Source organism: Salmo salar, chromosome 13 (genome assembly GCF_965601325.2).
Source record: "Salmo salar chromosome 13, fSalSal1, whole genome shotgun sequence".
Taxonomy (NCBI): Eukaryota; Metazoa; Chordata; class Actinopteri; order Salmoniformes; family Salmonidae; genus Salmo; species Salmo salar.
This window is the reverse complement of record NC_138303.1, coordinates 34,793,524-34,817,706: the sequence shown is the minus strand read 5'-3', so window position 1 is coordinate 34,817,706 and position 24,183 is coordinate 34,793,524.

Below are 24,183 nucleotides of genomic sequence, written 5' to 3'. Positions count from 1 at the left end.
AGAACAACGCCTAGACAAATACAGCCGGCTTCACAGCAATATACTGTAGGCTGCTGTAATTCATCTGCCTTAGCCACGCGGACGCACAGGCACACACACGTACACACACACACGTACACACACACACACACACACACACACACACACACACACACACACACACACACACACACACACACACACACACACACACACACACACACACACACACACACACACACACACAGTGTGAATGCATGTGCAGACCCACACAAGCATGTGCACGCACGCACACACACATATCACAGCACTCTAGGCTCTATGTAAAGATGGTGAGAAGTGCTGCAGCCCCGTGCATCTCCGTCCCAGGGTCAGGCTGGCTGTGTATGGAACCTGGACCACAGGCGCAGAGATAATTATCAAGTAGACGGAAGATCCCCCTGGGCTCAGGCTGCTTTAAATGCCCATCACCAGTTCTCACACACAGTGGGGAAGCACAGGCTTAGCGTAAGTGTCATGGGAGCTGTGGCCGGCCTGCAACGGTAAAAGAGATGTAACACTTCCCCTGAGTGACAGGACTGCTGGGTGTATTTCAGCAGCAGTTCACCTGTGTGTGTGTGTGTGCATATGTAAACATGTATATTTGTTAGTGTACTACGTGAACTGCTTGTGTGTGAGGAGGAAAATGATTGGTAGGGGGAGTATCACTATTCAGTCGGTATACAGCCCTATGTAGCCCTATGTAGCCCTATTCATTGGTGCGGTTTCCAATGATGAGTAGAGCACAGAGACAGCACCAAGCCTAATCAGCAGCCTTCAACCAACACATGGCTGACATTTACTTTTGTTAGTAGACACCCAGTGTCAACCACTGTTTTTACCATTCTACCCTGAGAGAACATCACACTTCTGCTTATGTCTACCTTCTATGGTGCCATGACAAGAGTTTGAACATGACAAGAGTTTGAACTAAGCTTCTACATGCTGTAGTACTATGTGGCATCAGTGGATACACCTGAGAATGTAATATTTTCTCTTGGTGTATAACATGGAGTCGATGCATTGTGTAATGGTTCATTTATGGCTGTTTGGAGACTGAAATTCAGCAGGTTTGTGAACTACTAGTGTGTGGTGTAAACCAAGGGCATAACAAATTGATATGATGTACTATAGAAAAGCATTCAGACATGATATTACTACTGTGCAGTGTGCTCCCACATCATCTACAGAGACATATGAAATCAAAGAGACAGAGATCTCTTTTTATTCACATTCCTGCATATAGCCTAGCACTGTTTGAAGTTCGACATTGACTCAACGTCCTCGATAATTATTTAACCAGGTCAAAGTGACAGTTCAATCAGAGGGGCCTTTGATGGTCTGCCCACCACCATCTCTGACAGAATCACGTTGCACACCTGTCACTGATCAAGATATTCATTATTATTATTTACTCTTTGATGAAAAATTATAATCTGGTAGAAATGTAGTCCATAGGAATTGATATGGATTCCAACATTGCAATTTTGGAGTCTAATGTTTACGAGGCAGAGGCACACAAGATTTAAAATGATTTCCTTTGTCCAAAAGATTCTAACTCTGACCACTGAATTTCAAGTAACTTTAGTCCTTCAGCAGGCTGAGAATAGTGTGACTGTTACTAATCATGGACAGACAGCGCATGGAGGAGATTATTTTAAGAAAAGGCCACACGCACACATTTAAACACGCATTGACGCATACACACACACACACAAACACTGTCTTTTCAAACCCAATCTGAGCCTGATCACTACACAATTCAAGCTTTGCAGCAAACAACATATATTCTGTAAAGGCTTAGTTTGGAAGCACATTTTTTGTTGACTGCCTCTCTGCGTGGCATTAAAGAGCTTTAATATGCATCACACTGAGTTCATTAGGCGCAAATAAGATGAGAGAGCGGGAACAGGTTGGCGAAAAATGAACAAACTTAGCGTAGGACTTCTTTGATGAAGCGTCTGATCTGAGGAGTACAAAAGAGTCAGAGTGGGTTTATTCTTCCAGCTGCAGAGCAGCCTGCTTAGTTTAGCTCTGTAAAATAGGCACACTAACTAGGCCTATTAGCGAGACGCTAATAAAAGGTAGGCGCTGAACAACAGAACCAGTTCTTCAGGGTTAGCAGACTGCTAACTGGCCATTGGACTGGTTTTGACTGTGTGGAGACTCTGCTCTCCTTGGAGTTCTTATTGGGTCCTTACATCTCGTGACAGACTAAAAGGACCATGGGATTTTTTATCTTATTAATCATTCTGAAGATTTAATCTTGCTCTGGTTTTCAAGTTTTATTCAAGTTCATACAGTACACAGCTCAATCAACACAAATCCTTTCAAAGCAGTATATTTGTCTAAAGGGAACTTTATTTTCCAGACCTGAACCTGTCAGCCAGTGGAGACTGGCTACCCAGCCAAACCCCACTGTGTTGTGCCACTAACCAGGCCTTTAATGAATTTGCTCAGTGGCAGTGCACTTCCCTTTCAGCCTTTGGTGAGGACAGAGGTATTGATCCAGCAACAGTCTTTGTTCAGAGGTGAATATACAGCTGCCTGCTGGGCATCGGCTTTAGAAAACACTCCCAAAATAATCACCTCCCTTTCTCTTTCCTTCTCTCACTCTTATCCGCTCCCTCTCACTCAGACCTTGGCTTCAAGTTTGTATATAAATCACCCAAATACTTTGGAATTGTGTCACGTGTGGTCTAATGGATTGTGATTGTGTGGTCTAATTGTTGTTTATGTCGAGTGAATCAGTCATTTATTGTAAGGCGATTCCTGGCCAAGATTTGGGTCTCAAAGATAGCAAATCAGAAGGATTAACACATTCACACATTAATATATTCACACATTCACATTTCACTTCAAAATCCATAATCCTTCCAAAATTAACTAAACCCCTATTCACACAGGATTGACACTTTACATACGAGCACACACGCCATTAGTCCCATTGTTAGGCAAGTAGCTCCCAGTCACTTGTTTCTGTAAAAACGTTATGTCACAACTGCCTCCTTTTGTTAGAGCCTGTCCCAGCTGTATGCCCTGGGACTGGCAGAGACCCAGATAAGGCTAAGGATGACAGGGCTAATAAGAGGCGAACCATTAGCATTGTGTTCTTTATTCAAGAGCCCCATTTCTAGCTCAGATATGATTATGGTTAGAAAAGGACGAATCTGAGACTGAAGTTGTAGTCAAATCTTGCTTGTTTATCTTCCACAGAGTCTGCATTATTTGATACAAGAAAAAAAATAAGCTAGCCTCTTTCTGTTTGTGTGTCACTGAATGGGCCGTGGGCAGGGTCGCTGGCTGCTGCTGGTGATGGAAATGGCACGTAACGACACTGAGTTATATAACAACATCCCGTTTCCACCCTCAGGAAGCATTGTGTCCAAAACAAGCAATGTGTTGTGTTTCACCGACATCTTAACCACCACTGAGAGAGAGCTATGTACAGGTTGATGTGACTAATCGAAAATAAAAAGGGTTACAAACTTGACGCAGTCTGGCTCTGACACGGTGATTGTAGTGAGAGCATCGTTGTATGACAGCCTAATACTGCATGCCTGCCTTACCCAGCATAGCACTCCATTGCCCATACATTTATTTTTATTTATTTTATTTTATTTCACCTTTATTTAACCAGGTAAGCTAGTTGAGAACAAGTTCTCATTTGCAACTGCGACCTGGCCAAGATAAAGCAAAGCAGTTCGACACATACAACAACACAGAGTTACACATGGAATAAACAAACATACAATCAATAATACAGTAGAAAAATCTATATACAGTGAGTGCAAATGAGGTAAGATAAGAGAGGTAAGGCAATAAATAGGCTATGATGGCAAATTAATTACAATATAGCAATTAAACACTGGAATGGTAGGATGTGCAGAAGGTGAATGTGCAAGTTGAGATACTGGGGTGCAAAAGAGCAAGATAAATAAATAAATAAATACAGTATGGGGATGAGGTAGATTGGATGGGCTATTTACAGATGAGCTATGTACAGGTGCAGTGATCTGTGAGCTGCTCTGACAGCTGGTGCTTAAAGCTAGTGAGAGAGGTAAGAGTCTCCAGTTTCAGAGATTTTTGCAGTTCGTTCCAGTCAATGGCAGCAGAGAACTGGAAGGAGAGGCGGCCAAAGGAAGAATTGGCTTTGGGGGTGACCAGTGAGATATACCTGCTGGAGCGCGTGCTACGGGTGGGTGCTGCTATGGTGACCAGTGAGCTGAGATAAGGCAGGGCTTTACCTGCAGAGACCTGTAGATGACCTGGAGCCAGTGGGTTTGGCGACGAGTATGAAGCGAGGGCCAGCCAACGAGAGCATACAGGTCGCAGTGATGGGTAGTATATGGGGCTTTGGTGACAAAACGGATGGCACTGTGATAGACTGCATCCAAGTTGTTGAGTAGAGTGTTGGAGGCTATTTTGTAAATGACATCACCGACATCGGTAGGATGGTCAGTTTTACGAGGGTATGTTTGGCAGCATGAGTGAAGGATGCTTTGTTGCGAAATAGGAAGCCGATTCTAGATTTAATTTTGGATTGGAGATGTTTAATGTGAGTCTGGAAGGAGAGTTTACAGTCTAACCAGACACCTAGGTATTTGTAGTTGTCCACATATTCTAAGTTAGAACCATCCAGAGAAGTGATGCTGGACGGACGGGCAGGTGAGGGCAGCGATCGGTTGAAGAGCATGCATTTAGTTTTACTTGCATTTGGCATTGAAGCTCATCTGGAGGTTAGTTAACGCAGTATCCAAAGAAGGGCCAGAGGTATACAGAATGGTGTCGTCTGCGTAGAGGTGGATCGAAGAATCACCAGCAGCAAGAGCGACATCATTGATGTATACAGTGAAGAGAGTCGGCCCGAGAATTGAACACTGTGGCACCCCCATAGAGACTGCCAGAGGTCCGGACAACAGGCCTTCCAATTTGACATACTATCGGAGAAGTAGTTGGTGAACCAAGCGAGGCAATCATTTGAGAAACCAAGGCTGTTGAGTCTGCCAATAAGAATGTTGTGATTGACAGAGTCAAAAGCCTTAGCCAGGTCGATGAATACAGCTGCAAAGTAATGTCTCTTATCGATGGCGGTTATCGTTTAGGACCTTCAGCGTGGCTGAGAAGCACCCATGACCAGCTCTGAAACCAGATTGCATAGCGGAGAAGGTACGGTGAGATTCAAAATGGTCGGTAATCTGTTTGTTAACTTGGCTTTCAAAGACCTTAGAAAGGCAGGGTAGATATAGGTCTGTAGCAGTTTGGGTCTAGAGTGTCTCCCGCTTTGAAGAGGGGGATGACTGCGGCAGCTTTCCAATCTATGGGAATCTCAGACGATACGAAAGAGAGGTTGAACAGGCTAGTAATAGGGGTTGCAATAATTTTGGCAGATCATTTTAGAAAGAGAGGGTCCAGATTGTCTAGCCCGGCTGATTTGTATGGGTCCAGATTTTGCAGCTCTTTCAGGACATCAGCTATCTGGATTTGGGTGAAGGAGAAATGGTGGGGGCTTGGGTGGGTTGCTGTGGAGGGTGCCAGGCAGTTGACCGGGGTAGTGGTAGCCAGGTGGAAAGCATGGCCAGCTGTAGAAAAATGCTTATTGAAATTCTCAATTATTGTGGATTTATCGGTAGTGACAGTGTTTCCTAGCCTCAGTGCAGTGGGCAGCTGGGAGGAGGTGCTCTTATTCTCCATAGACTTTACAGTGTCCCAGAACTTTTTTGAGTTTGTACTACAGGATGCAAATTTCTGTTTGAAAAAGCTAGCTTTAGCTTTCCTAACTGCCTGTGTATATTGGTTCCTAACTTCCCTGAAAGGTTGCATATCACGGGGGCTATTCAATGCTAATGTAGAACGCCACAGGATGTTTTTGTGCTGGTCAAGGGCAGACAGGTCTGGAGTGAACCAAGGGCTATATCTATTCGTAGTTCTACATTTTTTGAATGGAGCATGCTTATTTAAGATGGCACATACAACATAGCCTAATGGAAACTTCTATAAATATAATGATTTCCCCTGTAAGGCTGGTAGATCAGAACATTAACCATATGGTACAGATGTTCCATGAAGGCAATGGCAGTTAATGTATTGTATAAAGTGAGTGTTAAAAGGTTTCAGGGCCCATTTTGATTGGGCATCATGGATAGCTAGAGAGGCAGTTAGATAATGACAGAAGGCCTGGTTTAAACATAGCCAGCCAGGGCAAACTACTCATGGGTATGGGTTATGGCAAGCACTACAGCCATTCAACCCTGGCTTTGAGTTGCCTGCACAGGATCTGTTGGGACTGTGTGGTGGCACGCACGTCTCTATCCAGGGCCAACGGCTCTCATTGTTACAGCTTGGGAGACGTTCTAAAATGCTAAGCCCTGTTGAAATATTCAGAGCGAGTAACATTTGGTGTTTATAGGACGCTCATCAACGCTTTGCCCATTAAAGCAATCCCCATGCAGCTCTCCCCTCTCCCTCATTTAGCACTGCAGGCACTGAAGTATAATTAGGGGAAAGGCTGAAAGTTTCCCCTTGGCAATTTACTTACAAAATCCTCAAGTATACTGGTTCTGGCTACTTTTTCATTACTGTTTTAATTCTGTAATGTCTCATTCCAGGTTCTGAACATTGCCTGACAACAAATATCCAATCTTGAGATTGCATTTGCACATACTGTACTACTGCATGAATTTGGCTAACATCTGTGGGACTCTGACGGGAAAAAAGAAAAGCGGACCAGAATGAGATGGGAATCTTTGAGGCTTGAGGCCAGGCTGAGTACAGAGGCTTCACATTACAACGATATGAATGCCATGCAGGGACAAAGATTGTAGAAGTCACAATCAATCACCAGAGATCAAAGTTTACAGTACCTACAGATATATTTGATCTGTCATGGTGTGGACCAACAGCAGAGCAGACAAGGCAACATTAACTAAGAGTGTTGAAAGAAAACCAGAGCTTTGAACAAGGAACACCACTTTGTGGCTAAATTACTTTGACACCGTAATGGTCTCAAGACAAAACGAGACTCACATTGTTGAATGAAAAAGCCACAAGCATTAACCCATGGAGTCATATGCTGCTGTGGTGTGAGAGGCATGTTAAGCAACACTGCTAAGTGTCTTCAGCTCAGAAACAATAGCCTTACGGTGATGCCTGCCTGGCCTGTGAGCCCAGGGGAGCTATTCAATGCTATTGGCTAGTAATAGGATCCTCCTCCAGCATCCATTTAAAATGCCGTCAGAGCTTTGGAGTTTAAGAGTCCCTGGGGCTGGAGCTTACAGTGAAGAAACGGTTCATTTGCCTCTGGAAGTAGAAGAAAAGGGAGGATGAAAAAGGAGTAAGCAGGACATAGAACAGTACACAGAGGAAGCAAAGGGAAAATAAAAAATGTTTTCTCTAACAATAGGTTTGGTTTGAGAGTTAATCAGGGTTCAACTTAATCTGGTGTTGTCTAACTCTGGCACCATGCCCTGCCACAACAATGCCCTATCCCTCTGCATCCCTAACCCATTTTGCCAAACAATTTAGGGTACTTCTTCGCTGGCCTGATTTTAAATTTGTCCATTTGATTGTGATGCTATTCCTGTCTTATCTCGTCCAATTCTGACCCTTCTCTCTGGATTAGACTTCCTCCAAGTTGGAAGAAAGCAATAACCTTCAGTTCTGTAATCAGATGGCCCACCACACACGCACTGCACCGCAAACACACAAATCCCAATCAACCTGGTTCATTGTCCCTATTCTATCCCTCTGTCTCATTAGCAAGGTGAATATGACCATTGGCACAGTATTTACTTAGAAGACTGAAATAGGATAATTAGCCCTCAGGTCCAAGTCCAACTAATAAGCACCTCTATGCTATTGCTAATTAAAGGCTTTCCATCCTGAGGGAGATCTGTACAGTGTAATAACCGAGCTCTCTCTGTCAAGGGTTTCATATTAAGTGGATTTCCCAGCAGTAGCAGCAGTAGCAGCCTGACTAGCCCTCTGTAAATCCCAGAGGAACACAGATCAGGGACGGCCACACAGCATCTGTCCCATCACAGTCCAATTGGCCCGGGCAGCAGAAACCAGATGAAAATAATATGGCGTTTTGCTTCCCCCTTGTGTAAATAGATTATTGTCTCATATGTGTATCCAGGCAGGGTGGGGGCAGGGACCACTCTGACAGAACAGTCCATCAGCTGAAGCTGGTCAGACAGAGAGGCAGCATCAACAGGGTGGTGTGGTGGTTGTCTTGCCTGTCTGTGTGTTCAGTCTAAGCCTCTTGTTGTGACAGGACCTTGAAGACGCTCTGAGAAGATTACACACCGAAAGAATACACATACATAACATGCAGCAATCTAATCAATCTGAGCATGAACTGTATATTTCAGTATTTGTAACATGATATATAATACCAAATTACATTGCACCACATACAGTGTCTGTAATTGACCAATTTCATTTCCTGTCTGTAATGAACAGATTACTTGCTGCTGCTTAGTGACAATGAAACAAAAGCTGCATGGCAAAGTGCACAGGCACATCACTGTATACCAAAGCAGGGGGACCAGAATGTTTCAACACCTGATTTTAACAGTCTGTTAGTAGAAATTGTACACAGCTGGTGAAACACGAGTGGTGTGAGCTCACAGCAGACTTGAGTGTAAATAAAGCTCAGAGATTTAGATCAATGATGGAGCTGGAGCAGGCAGGGATGAAAAGAGCAGCTGGGCTGAAAGGAAGAGAATAGCCTTTAGAGGCCACCAGAAGCCTTTCTATACAGAACATGATGCAGTGAAAAGGACTGGTAACTGGCAGCACTTTGCTGGGTTTCAGAGCCTGGGTTGAGAGATTGTTGTAACCCAGCATATATGACAGAACTGGTGTCCCATGGTTTTCGGTCTTAGCTGAGGGAAGATGTTTTGAGCTGGGGGTGCTGTATGCGTACAGTTGAGCAGACGCATTTTCAGGATTTTCACACATGGGGGACATTTTCTAGCAAGGTGACGATTTTATTTGCTGTGCCTTTTTATAAACACATTTCATGCATTCTACTTAATTTACGTGATAGAAGACAGCACAAATCCTTGCAGGCTACTGTGCAACACGCTATTCGGGTAGGATGCAATTTTGGAACTTAATTATTTTGTTCTTATTTATAATAATTTGTTTTATTATATTATTGTTATTATTGTATATCATTGTTATTATTGTAGGCCTAAACCAGTAGCTTATGCAAAATAGCCGATGCAAAACGTGTTTTGTTTCATTCTGTTAAGATATTTTCATTGGCTAAATTAAGTTGGATCTGTCTTTTAAATGGTGTGTTCTGTATTTAGTAAGGTTACACTGTAGCTAGGCCTGTTGTAAAATAAACATAATTAGCCTATTGCTGTCTTTTGTTGGTTGTGGTAGGCACTTTCTTTGTAATAGCAGCAATATAGCCTGTTCAAAACTTTTGTGAAGGTTTACTTTAAACCAATTTGTGTTTTGTTTTATTCTGTTGAGCTATTTTCTTTGGCCAAATGAAGTTCCAACTGTAATGTTGTGTTTGCTGTGACATAATAAACAATGTCTTGACTTTGATATTACCTTAATAAAGTTTAGAAACGTTTGTGAAGGTCTGGTATGGTTTGGCTATTAGTCTATTATACTGTAGGCCTATGATATGAAGACAGTACACACCGGTGCGCCAACTGATTCCGACAGTTGAACTTAAGGTGAGGAAGAATGTTTCAGGCCTATCAGAGTTACTCCTACAATCAAACAATATAATGCTTATCTTTATAAAAATATATTTGGATCGAAAATTAACAAATTAGCATTGATCTGTACGCCTGTATCTGTATAGCAGACGCAGTAGCCCACCTGACAAGGATAAATAAATGCATGTTGGTGTCATAGCATCCCACCGGTATAACTCACTCTGTCTCTGGGGCTAGGCCTAAGCTTCTCTTCCTTTTATATTACGTTTTTTAAGTGGAAATAACACATTTTCTGGATGCTAAAATTCTACACTTCGCTCAATTTCAGTTTGTGACAAAACAAGCACTGAATATATTGTAGGAAATCATTGTACCATCTGGATTGGTGTGAAATATATTTTCAATAACTAAAAAATGATGTTTTTACAGCTGTTTGAAGCTTTCATTTTGGTCAATGCAGAATGGTAACCACCAACTGGTAAATTTCTCAAATGTCCGATAAATAAAACATTTCCTGATCACTTGTCCAGTGCAGGGTTTCCGTTAGCCGCGAATAGCTGGCTTTTGGCCAAATACAAATAAAACTGATAAATAAAATTGGCACTGGCCAATTGTCCGGGAGAAAAAAAAAGTCCCATTACAAAATAATTATTTTTAACCTATTCATTGGTCATACCAGTTGATGTAAAGATTTGACCGGGAATGCGGTCTACGGGTTAATTTGCATAATTTGGGGGAATTAAATTGGTGCGTGTGTACAGTACCAGTCAAAAGTTTGGACACACCTATTCATTCAAGGGTTTTTCATAATTTTTTACTATTTTCTACATTGCGGAATAATGGTGAAGACATCAAAACTATGGAATGACACATATGGAATCATGTAGTAACAAAAAACGTTAAACAAATCAAAATATATTTTAGATTCTTCAAAGTAGCCACCCTTTGCCTTTGACAGCTTTGCACACACTTGACATTCTCTCAACCAACTTCACCTGCGGTCCAACTCATCCCAAACCATCTCAATTGGGTTGAGGTCGGGTGATTGTGGAGACCAGGTCATCTGATGCTGCACTCCATCACTCTCCTTCTTGGTCAAATAGCCCTTACACAGACTGGAGGCGTGTTGGGTAATTGTCCTGTTGAAAAACAAATGATAGCCCCACTAAGCGCAAACCAGATGGGATGGTGTATCGCTGCAGAATGCTGTGGTAGCCATGCTGGTTAAGTGTGCCTTGAATTCTAAATAAATCACAGACAGTGTCACCAGCAAAGCACCTCCACACCATCACATCTCCTCCTCCATGCTTCACGGTGGGAACCACGCATGCGGAGATCATCCGTTCACCTACTGTTCACCAATATAAATAATTTTGCCACCCCTACTTCATGTGGCTATGACTACAGTATGACAACTTCTTACTCTCGTTAGATATAAGAAGAGACATGCAGACATGCAGCACCAGCAGTGAGCAGAGCCTGCCTGCAAACATAATCCTCACCACTAGTAATTCCCCCACACACAATTAACATGCTTCGCTCTACTGTACCAAAGCATTCCCTAATATATAGCAGCTTGACTCCTCTTCTATCCCCATTAAAGTCACAATGTGCCTGCCAACATAGCGCACTTAGGGTACAGTAGAGGATTTGCATCATTTTTCACAAGAGGGGGACCTCTATAAATAAACGCCAAACAACGATTCAATCTACGAATACTGTGTGATGTTTAACCTGTTAGGGCTAGGGGGCAGTATTGACACAGCCGGATAAAAAACGTACCCGATTTAATCTGGTTACTACTCCTGCCCAGTAAGTAGAATATGCATATAATTATTGGCTTTGGATAGAAAACACCCTAAAGTTTCTAAAACTGTTTGAATGGTGTCTGTGAGTATAACAGAACTCATATGGCAGGCCAAAACCTGAGAAGATTCCATGCAGGAAGTGGCCTGTCTGACAAATTGTGTTTCATCTTGGCTCTTTTTATTGAAGACTGAGGATCTTTGCAATAACGTGACACTTCCTACGGCTCCCATAGGCTCTCAGAGCCCGGGAAAAAGCTGAACGATATCGAGGCAGGCTCTGGCTGAAACACATTATCGCTTTTGGCAAGTGGCCGATCAGAGTACTATGGGCTTAGGCGCGTGCCCGAGTCGACCGAATGCTTTATTTTCTTTCGTCTGTTTACCTAAACGCAGATTCCCGGTCGGAATATTATCGCTTTTTTATGAGAAAAATGGCATAAAAATAGATTTTAAACAGCGGTTGACATGCTTCGAAGTACGGTAATGGAATATTTAGATTTTTTTTGTGACGAATTGCACCATGCTCGTCACCCTTATTTACCCTTTCGGATAGTGTCTTGAACGCACGAACAAAACACCGCTGTTTGGATATAACTATGGATTATTTTGAACCAAACCAACATTTGTTATTGAAGTAGAAGTCCTGGGAGTGCATTCTGACGAAGACAGCAAAGGTAATAACATTTTTCTTATAGTAAATCTGACTTTGATGAGTGCTAAACTTGCTGGGTGTCTAAATAGCTAGCCCTGTGATGCCGGGCTATCTACTGAGAATATTGCAAAATGTGCCTTCACCGAAAAGCTATTTTAAAATCGGACATATCGAGTGCATAGAGGAGTTCTGTATCTATAATTCTTAAAATAATTGTTATGCTTTTTGTGAACGTTTATCGTGAGTAATTTAGTAAATTCACCGGCAGTGTTCGGTGGGAATGCTAGTCACATGCTAGTCACATGCTAATGTAAAAAGCTGGTTTTTGATATAAATATGAACTTGATTGAACAAAACATGCATGTATTGTATAACATAATGTCCTAGGGTTGTCATCTGATGAAGATCATCAAAGGTTAGTGCTACATTTAGCTGTGGTTTGGGTTTATGTGACATTATATGCTAGCTTGAAAAATGGGTGTCTGATTATTTCTGGCTGTGTACTCTGCTGACATAATCTAATGTTTTGCTTTCGTTGTAAAGCCTTTTTGAAACCGGACAGTGTGGTTAGATTAACGAGAGTCTTATCTTTAAAATGGTGTAAAATAGTCATATGTTTGAAAAATTGAAGTTTTTGCATTTTTGAGGAATTTGAATAACGCGCCACGGGATTACACTGGCTGTTGAGTAGGTGGGACGCAAGCGTCCCACCTAGCCCAAAGAGGTTAATGTTGAGGCATCTGAAACACTTAGCAAACCTTTTAAATGACCTGAAACAGCCCTATTATAGTTAAGCTCTGTCAAAATGTAATGAATAATAAAGTTGATATCTATCTCCCACTGAGGTCTCCCTTGCACTTGAGAGAGCATTAGTCACTTGGGCAACTAAGAGTCACTATGGTACTACTGGCTGCTAATGACAACTTCTGTTCTCTCCAACAGACACTGTAGGGACTCTGACGTGACCTCAGAGGGGAATGTGTACTTTGTCCTCCTTCCGTCTGGCCAGCCAGACTTTCGAGGAACGCAGCTCAGAGAGAGAGAGAGAGAGAGAGAGAGAGAGAGAGAGAGAAAGAGAGGCAGTCCCTGTGGGGCTGTACGTTACACTGTAGGACACATCGCAAAGTTAAGCCGGTCCCAGAGACGCTTATATGACTTGTCATCCTGACTGCAATGGTAAGCTACAGAGACATTATACAGTAGCTAGGTAGACTACACACACTGGCAGGGAACTGATTCGTCTGTGTAAGTGCAGCTTCTGTTATAGCATAGAGCTGACTTCAAAAGAGTGGCAACATCACAAAGCAGAATTTCTTATGCTGTTAATGACTACAGTAAGAATACTGGTAATGGGAAGGAAGGAATTAGTGTAGATGTGAACTACATGTGTATTTCCTCAATCTGACATGGCCATATTGCCCTTTGGGGCAGAGAGAGCACTATATTTTCAGCCTACTGTATCTAATTGGTGAAATATAAACGAGGAAACTGCCATGGCTGCTGATATATGAGGTGGAAATTACATTGACTTCTGTACGGTAGACAGTGATGTCAAAAACAATTTTATTTTATGGCACAATAATCAGTAACACAACTCTGAATGGCCACGAATAACTGCTCGTGGTTCTACGAAAGGAAATGTAAAATATTTTCAAGATTTTATAGTGTCGAGTGTTCTTTCTTTTCAAACCCAGACACTTTAGTACAACAGCTATGTGTAGAGCATCTCTCTCTGTCTCCCCCCCTCTCTCGCTCGCCCAAAGAGCAAGTAACTATCACTGTACCGTCTATTTTAGAGAAAGAACACCATGTGATTGCTCACCATGACCAGTCATCCCAAAACATGTCTTAGAAAAGGTAAGAGTAAACTGTCACATCAGCTCTTCAACATTGCAGCATTCCATCATACACACTGATCACCTCTTACCCAAGCTAACATATTGTTATACTGAAGTCCCTTAAGGCTTAGGCCTTGTCAATCAGTACTAACTGCCATAATGTTAGTACTATTCCATCTCCTGTTTAATGAGATTTCTTTTTTGAGGCACCTGCTGACATGAGACTGACAGCTCCCATTCATTTCAACTCCATGGCGAACACAAACCCTTTGTCCTTGACTGACACTAATCCGAAACTTTGTTCCACATATCCATTCTACTGTCATTGAGCGTCTATTGTGCAGATTGACAGGGTGAAGCAAGGCACATTAATTTAATAAATTCAATGTCAATTGTTATCCAAACCCAGCCACTTCATAACGATGTGATTGTGTTAGTGTAACAAAGCAATACTTTATCACAACAAATAAATCTCTTGGCTCACTTCGGTTTGATATTATCACACAACAATATAAACATGTTTTTTCCTTTTCAAAGATTTTTGTTTTCCTCAAAACCACATTTGATTGGTTCTGCAAAAGATCCATCTTTCAGCCTGATATAGAAACATAATTATTCACAAAGTGTAATGTGAATCAGCACTTTGAATAAGTAAAGTGGGACTAATTGACAGAAGGAACTACAGTAAATGTCTAACTCCATCGTCGGATAACGAAGTGAAGGGAAGAGGAGATGGACAGACCGGATGAGTACAACAGAACCCTCTATGATGAATGTGGAGCATGCAGCGTTTCCCAGAGTACCCTCTGCTAGAAAAGGACACTCATTTACCAGATTGATGGGGCGCTTTATTGCCTGCCACCCCTTCTGTCTCCTCTCTTTCCCCCTCTCTTTCTCCCTGACTGTCTCTTCTCTCTCTCCCATGAGGTAAAGCTTGTGATTGCTTTCAAATGCACGGTTGGCCCTGCACCCATCCCCCTCATGCTCAGACACAGGCAAGGAGCCTTGCTCATCATCAAGCAAACCATCTAAAGATGGGACATGCACACCACTGCTAGGGGCAGTTAGACATTTCAAATATAATTGAAAAAACCCCAGCAATGAACGGGGTTCACAGGATGACAAAGGACGCAAGATCAGTTGGATAACAAAGCAAGCACTCTATCATGTAGGAACTATCTTCCTTTATGTGGAATCAGTGAAAGCATTACCATGTTTATCTCTCAAATAACACAAAGATGACACAAGTGAATTTCAGTCTTGTGCTGTAGGTTTGTTATCTTTGAATGCAGCAGGTATTGTAATCATTCTTAAAGTCATTACTTGATGTATTGAGTTAATATACCAATTATAGTGTCAATTTAACTAACTGTTTATGTTAAGATTTGTGAAATATTTTTTGCTGTATTTTCACTATTTCATATTGGTCATCTGCATAGATTTAAATTAGCATTCATTTGCATGAGACAAAGTCCGCTTGATCAATAATTATTGCTCTAGTATCCTATTGTGCTACTGGTGCCACCAACTGGTCTGGTGCAACCATCTACAGTTGCAGTGACTTCATATGCAAACAGCTTTTAAAGACATACATATAAGGTTTACATATCAAATGTTATGGTCCCATGTCCATCAGTATAGTTCTTCTAGCCCTGGAGTGATATGATGCCATCTAGTGGTGTAGCTTGGCCAACTTTGAATCCAGCAAATAATCATTCTCAAATTCATTGAGTCTATATACCACATCTTGAGTCAGTCTGACTTATGGTTCATGAGAAGAAGATTTCTAAAAGGTCCCGAACAGTCATTCTGATTCCGAAGTAAAATAGCCTTTTGAGTGACTAAAATATAACCCATAATATTTTTGGGGGATAGAAATGCACTTTTTCTCTCATGGCTAACTACCAGGAAGTTTGAAAAGACAGGCTGAGTAGGCTGGGCGCTTATATTCATGAGCTCGCCTTGACTGACAGCTCTTTTGAAATGCCTATGTCAAGAAACTTGGATGCAGTGAGCAGTGTTGCAGTAAAATCATCTCAAGCAAATTTGGTGATACACAAAGCAACTCAAACAACATTGAAATTGCATCACTAGCTAAGTTTCCATCCAATTGGTAACAGATTTTCATGTGAATACTCTAGAATCTACATAAAGAAATATGTGCATTTCCACAAAATTGTGTGTTATGACGTAGTGCACACAAAATGTACTTTTTTTTGTTTAGCAAATGTGCCTACTCTGGTTTTGACAAGTGCACTCTAACCAACAGCTCGCAGATACAGTGCAGATGGGCTGTGCGGGTATAGTTTACATCCCTCAAACTCAACTTTGGACCCTCGAAACCAGTTCCACTGCATTTTTTCATTGTTCCCCCTCTAATCAGGGACCTGGGACACCAGGTGGGTGCCATTAACCTGTTTGGGCTAGGGGGCAGTATTGAGAATTTTGGAAAAAATATGTGCCCATTTTTAACTGCCTCCTACACCAACTCAGAAGCTAGAATATGCATATTATTGTTCAGGTTTGGATAGAAAACACCCTAAAGTTTCTAAAACTGTTTGAATGGTGTCTGTGAGTATAACAGAACTCCTATGGCAGGCAAAAACCTGACAAGGTTTCATGCAGGAAGTGGCCTGTCTGACAAGGAGTCGTGCGTCTTGCATCTGTTTATTGAAAAGTAAGGATCTTAGCTGTAACGTGACAATTCCCAGGGCTCCAATAGGCTCTCAGGACGCGGGAAAATCATGAAGGTTGACGAGGCAGCCTCAGGCTGAAACAGATTATCATCTTATTCAAGTGTCCCATTAGGTGACAATGGAGTGAGGCGCGTGCGCGATTAGCCCCCGTGGAGTATTTTAATTCGGCTGTTTAGTTTATTGCAGATTCCCGGTCGGAATATTATCGCTTTTCTACGAGATAAATGGCATAAAAATTGGTTTTAAACAGCGGTTGACATGCTTCGAAGTACGGTAATGGAATATTTAGACATTTTTTGTCACGCCATGCGCTATGCTCGTGACCGTGGATTACCATTCTGATAGTGTCTAGAACTCACGAACAAAACGTCGCTGTTTGGATATAATGATGGATTATTTGGGACCAAACCTACATTTGTTATTGAAGAAGAAGTCCTGGGACTGCATTCTGACGAAGAACAAGAAAGGTAAGAACATTTTTCTTATAGGAAATGTGATTTTGGTGAAGGCTGAACTGCGTGGGTGTCTAAATAACTAGCCCTGTGATGCCGGGCTATGTACTTAGAATATTGCAAAATGTGCTTCATCCGAAAAGCTATTTTAAAATCGGACATATCGAGTGCATAGAGGAGTAATGTATCTATAATTCTTAAAATAATTGTTATGCTTTTTGTGAACGTTTATCGTGAGTAATTTAGCAAACTGTTAGTAAATTCCCCGGAAGTTTGCGGGGGGTATGCTAGTTCTGAACGTCACATGCTAATGTAAAAAGCTGGTTTTTGATATAAATATGAACTTGATTGAACAAAACATGCATGTATTGTATAACATAATGTCCTAGGGTTGTCATCTGATGAAGATCATCAAAGGTGAGTGCTGCATTTAGCTGTCTTCTGGGTTTTGGTGACATTATATGCTGGCTTGAAAAATGGGTGTCTGATTATTTCTGGCTTGGTACTCTGCTGACATAATCTAATGTTTTGCTTTCGTTGTAAAGCCTTTTTGAAATCGGACAGTGTGGTTAGATTAACGAGAGTCTTGTCTTTAAATAGCTGTAAAATAGTCATATGTTTGAGAAATTGAAGTAATAGTATTTTTAAGGTTTTGAAAATCGCGCCACAGGCTGCAAGTGGCTGTTACGTAGGTGGGACGAATTCGTCCCGCCTAGCCCAGAGAGGTTAACAGAAAACCAGCTCTGGACCTCGTAGGGTAACTGTCGAATACTCCTGGTCTACATGAGATTATTATGGATAAGAGTGAAAATATTTTTATTTGTCAAATGACATCGATCATCATGTCACCAGAATAAGACCCTCGATATTTATTGGAAAGGAGCATCAAGATCACAGTGCACTTTCACCATCCTGTGAAGTTCATCAGAACTTATTTAATCTGTAGCCTAATAAACTGCATGGTTTCCACCCACCGATTACTTCGATATGATGGTTATTAGATTCATATTTGCATATAAGCGTTTCGACCGCCATTTTTCACACAATTTATTTTACCAGCACAAAAAGATCCCACCATGTCGAACGAACAAATGATCTGTTGGCATTTATAAAATGTACTTTACTCGCATAAAAACTGTGAATGGAAACATCACGTGTCATTTATTTTTTATTTTTATACATCTCCCGTTTGGCATGTCACTTGTGATGCGGTTCACAGCAGCACTGATGGATGTGTTGTGTGTTGACATGAAAATTATGTCAGTTTTAGCGACTCAACCCCCCCCCATATTTCCCCCCATGCTGACTGAAGATCTAGCTAGCCAGTAAGATGAAAGGGGAGACATACAGTACCAGTCAAAAGCTTGGACACACCTACTCATTCAAAGGTTTGTGAAGACATAAAAACTATGAAATAACACATGGAGTCATGTAGTAACCAAAAAAGTATTTATCTCAACCAGCTTCATGAGGTAAGATTGATTAAGATGGCGCTGACAGAGATGTTCGCCCCCCTATCCACATTGAAGGGACAGTAGTGGAGATGGTCGCCTCGCTTTGAGTCCTTTGTAAACTGTGCAGTATTTTATTTATTTTTTATGTATTATTTCTTACATTGTTACCCCAGAAAATCTAAAGTCTATTACATACATCCGGGAAGAACTATTGGATATAAGAGCAACGTCAACTTACCAACATTACGACCAGGAATATGACTTTCCCGAAGCGGATCCTTTGTTGGGACCACCACCCAGGACAGTGAATCTACAGTGAGGGAAAAAAGTAGGTTTGAGTTGCCAAACGTCAGCCTCGAAACCTTAATGACTTGGAGAAGATCTGCAAAGAGTGGGACAAAATCCCTCCTGAGATGTGTGCAAACCTGGTGGCCAACTACTAGAAACGTCTGACCTCTGTGATTGCCAACAAGGGTTTTGGCACCAAGTACTAAGTCATGTTTTGCAGAGGGGTCAAATACTTATTTCCCTCATTAAAATGCAAATCAATTTATAACATTTTTGACATGCATTTTTCTGGATTTATTTGTTGTTATTCTGTCTCTCACTGTTCAAATAAACCTACCATTAAAGTTATAGACTGATAATTTCTTTGTCAGTGGGCAAACGTACAAAATCAGCAGGGATCAAATGCTTTTTTCCCTCACTGTAATCCCAGAAGCCAACCCGAAACAACGTCGCCGCAGAAGAGGCAGACGGTGTGGTCTCCTGGTCAGGCTCTGTAGGCGTGCACACCACCCACCGGTTCTGAGTATACTACTCGCCAATGTCCAGTCTCTTGACGAAATTAGAGCAAGGGTTGCCTTCCAGAGAAACATCAGAGATTGTAACATTCTCTGTTTCATGGAAACATGGCTCTTTCAGGATATGTTGTCGGAGTCGCCGAGGCGACCATCTCAATAGTGGAGAAGGTGGAAAGGTTTAAGTTCCTCGGCGTACACATCACAGATAATCTGAAATGGTCCACCCACACAGACAGTGTGGTGAAGGCGCAACAGCGCCTCTTCAATCTCAGGAGGCTGAAGAAATTTGGCTTGTCACCTAAAACCCTGACCAACTTTTACAGATGCACAATCAAGAGCATCCTGTCGGGCTGGATCACCGCCTGGTATGGCAACTGCACCGCCCTCAACCACAAGGCTCTCTAGAGGGTGGTGCAGTCTGCACAACACATCCCCGGTGGCAAATTTCCTGCCCTCCAAGACACATACAGCACCCAAAAAGATAATCAAGGACAACAACCACCCGAGCCACTGCCTGTTCATCCCACTACCATCCAGAAGGCGAAGTCAGTACAAGTGCATCAAAGCTGGGACCAAGAGACTGAAAGAAGCTGTTTATCTCAAGGCCATCAGACTGCTAAACAGCGATCACTAACTCAGAGAGGCTGCTGCCTACATAGTGAGTCAAATCACTGGCCACTTTAATAAATGCATCACTAGTCACTTTAAACAATGCCACTTTAATAATGTTAACATATCTTATACCATCTATTGCACCTTGCCTATGCCACTCGGCCATCGCTCATCCATATATTATATGTACATATTCTTATTCCATCCCTTTAGATTTGTGTGTATTAGGTAGTTGTTGGGGAATTGTTTGATTACTTGTTAGATATTACGGCACTGTCGGAACTAGAAGCACAAGCAATTATCTACACTCGCATTAACATATGCTAACCATGTGTATGTGACCAATTGATTTGATTAGTCACTTGGAATGCATTTCAATTAACAAGTGTGCCTTATCTAAAGGTAATTTGTGGAATTTCTTTCCTTCTTAATGCGTTTGAGCCAATCAGTTGTGTTGTGACAAGGTAGGGGTTGTATACAGAAGATAGCCCTATTTGGTAAAAGACCAAGCCCATATTATGGCAAGAACAGCTCAAATAAGCAATGAGAAAGGACAGTCCATCATTACTTCAAGACATGAAGGTCAGTCAATTTCAAGAACTTTTAAAGTTTCTTCAAGTGCTGTCGCAAAAACCATCAAGCGTTATGATGAAACTGGCTCTCGTGAGGACTGCCAAAGGAAAGGAAGACCCAGAGTTACCTCTGCTGCAACGGATAAGTTAATTAGAGTTCATTGCACCTCAGATTGCAGCCCAAATAAATGCTTCATAGAGTTCAAGTAACAGACACATCTCAACATCAACTGTTCAGAGACTGTGTGAATCGGGCCTTCATGGTTGAATTGCTGCAAAGAAACCACTACTAAAAGACACCAATAAGAAGAAGAGACTTGCTTGGGCCAAGAAACACGAGCAATGGACATTTAGACGGGTGGAAATCTGTCTGGTCAAAATGTGCAACGTTTGGTTCCAACTGCCATGTCTTTGTGAGACACAGAGTAGGTGAACGGATTATCTCTGCATGTTTAGTTCCCACCATGAAGCAGGAGGTGTGATGGTGTGGGAATGCTTTGTTGGTGACACTGTCAGTGATTTTATTTATAATTCAAGGCGAACTTAGAAACACGAGTTGAGGTTGGGTGATTGTGGACCACAGAGTGAAGAAAAATCAGCCAACAAGTGCTCAGCATATGTGGGAACTCCTTCAAGACTGTTGGAAAATAATTCCTAATGAAGCTGGTTGAGAAAATGCCAAGACTGTGCAAAGATGTCATCAAGGCAAAGGGTGGCTACTTTGAAGAATCTCAAATATTTGTTTAACACTATTTGGTTACTATGTGATTCCATGTGTTATTTCATAGTGTTGATGTCTTCACTATTATTCTACAATGTAGAAAATAGTAAAAAATAAAGGAAAACCCGTGAATGAGTAGGTGTGTCCAAACTTCTCACTGGTACTGTATAAGTATCTTGAAAAGTTTACACTATAGATGAATAGAGTAGACTTTTAATTATATTTGCTGACACCCTACAGTAAAATGTTGGCACCAGTAAAGTAGCTATCTAGCTATATAAACTAAGCCCCTACGCAACAACTACAGACCAGTATCGCTTCTTTCTTTTCTCTCCAAAACTCTTGAGCGCACCGTCCTTGGCCAGCTCTCTTGCTATCTCTCTCAGAATGATCTTCTTGATCCAAATCAGTCAGGTTTCAAGACTGGTCATTCAACTGAGACTGCTCTTCTCTGTGTCACGGAGGCTCTCCGCACTGCTAAAGCTAACTCTCGCTCCTCTGCTCTCATCCTTCTAGACCTATCTGCTGCCTTTGATATTGTGAACCATCAGATCCTCCTCTCCACCCTCTCCGAGTTGGGCATCTCCGGCGCGGCTCACTCTTGGATTGCATCCTACCTGACAGATCGCTCCTACCAGGTGGCGTGGTGAGAATCCATCACCGCACCACGTGCTCTCACCACTGGTGTCCCCCAGGGCTCAGTTCTAGGCCATATCCTATTCTCGCTATACACCAAGTCACTTGGCTCTGTCATATCCTCACATGGTCTCTCCTATCATTGCTACGCAGACGACACACAATTAATCTTCTCCTTTCCCCCTTCTGATAACCAGGTGGCGAATCGCATCTCTGCATGTCTGGCAGACATATCAGTGTGGATGACGGATCACCACCTCAAGCTGAACCTCGGCAAGACGGAGCTGCTCTTCCTCCCGGGGAAGGACTGCCCGTTCCATGATCTCGCCATCACGGTTGACAACTCCATTGTGTCCTCCTCCCAGAGTGCTAAGAGCCTTGGCGTGACCCTGGACAACACCCTGTCGTTCTCCGCTACATCAAGGCGGTGACCCGATCCTGTAGGTTCATGCTCTACAACATTCGCAGAGTACGACCCTGCCTCACACAGGAAGTGGCACAGGTCCTAATCCAGGCACTTGTCATCTCCCGTCTGGATTACTGCAACTCCCTGTTGGCGGGGCTCCCTGCCTGTGCCATTAAACCCCTACAACTCATCCAGAACGCCGCAGCCCGTCTGGTGTTCAACCTTCCCAAGTTATCTCACGTCACCCCGCTCCTCCGTACACTCCCCTGGCTTCCAGTTGAAGCTCGCATCTGCTACAAGACCATGGTGCTCGCCTACGGAGCTGTGGGGGGAACGGCACCTCCGTACCTTCAGGCTTTGATCAGGCCCTACACCCAAACAAGGGCACTGCGTTCATCCACCTCTGGCCTGCTCGCCTCCCTACCTCTGCGGAAGCACAGTTCCCGCTCAGCCCAGTCAAAACTGTTCGCTGCTCTGGCACCCCAATGGTGGAACAAGCTCCCTCACGACGCCAGGACAGCGGAGTCAATCACCACCTTCCGGAGACACTTGAAACCCCACCTCTTTAAGGAATACCTGGGATAGGATTAAGTAATCCTTCTACCCCCCCCCCCCCCAAAAAAAATATATATAGATGTACTATTGTAAAGTGGTTGTTCCACTGGATATCATAAGGTGAATGCACCAATTTGTAAGTCGCTCTGGATAAGAGCGTCTGCTAAATGACGTAAATGTAATGTAAATGCAAACATGCCTTCTCAGATGTTGGTTACAAGGCGTTACTCACTGCTGGCCCGCTCATTAGGCAGCTGCCGATAGCGACAGATTGACGAGGGCGGCATTTTCTGCGCTGAACTGACCAAGATGCTTCTCCAACAACACATAAAACATTACATAATTCGGCCCCAAAACAATGAAAATGTTTCTCAACCAGTGGCTTACGGGCTTTTTAGGTGAGCGCTGATGCCGCCCTGTGATAAGCAGTGCCCACTTTGTCAAAGGCAGGGGCGCAAAATATTTTGCTTGTCCATTCCCAGCGCATCTCCAGGGTGCTGTTGGAGAGACGCATCGCTGCGGCGCTCAACCAATGTTCCGTCAAAAAAAGTATCTAACATAAATCATGTATCAGATATAGGATATGGTAGAAAGAGTAAGCCCTACAGGCTGGAGATAAAATGTATGACAATGTAATGAGACGGACACTTTTTACATCATGCAGGTTTCTCCGATCAAATAGCGTAACCAATACCGCGCTTAATCAAATAAACAAATGCGTTGTCATGTTAACAAACATATCCTAAAAACAGGACAGGTCAAAGTAAAATGAACAATATGGAATGGACAATCACAACTGTTGTCCAGGAGTTTCACCCCATTGTCATGATCAGTGGTTTAAAGTTTGTATCCGTCAATTTTTGCCAAGCTGATCATAGCGAAAAATAAAATACTTCTGCATTTTCCGCTGTGTAAACAAATTGCAAATAGGCTCACGATAACTCCTGATAAAGTTGGGTAGCTGACATTCAGAGCATAAATAGCTAAATTGATTAGTCACAGGTATCAGGACATATAAAGACAATGCAACGGCCTGTTTTACAAACGGTCGGCCTACCACATGTGTGGGCATTCATAAAATTCCATTGCAGACATTGTAGGCTACACCCCAGTAAGCACGAACCAAAGTCTTTTGGACATCTTTTTTTTGGTCCTGTCTGGATCGGACTTCTTAAAAAAATATATTTTACAAACGGTAGGCTTACCACATAGATGGACATTCATAAAATTATATTTCAGGCAACACTGTAGGCTACACCTCAGTAAGCACGGAC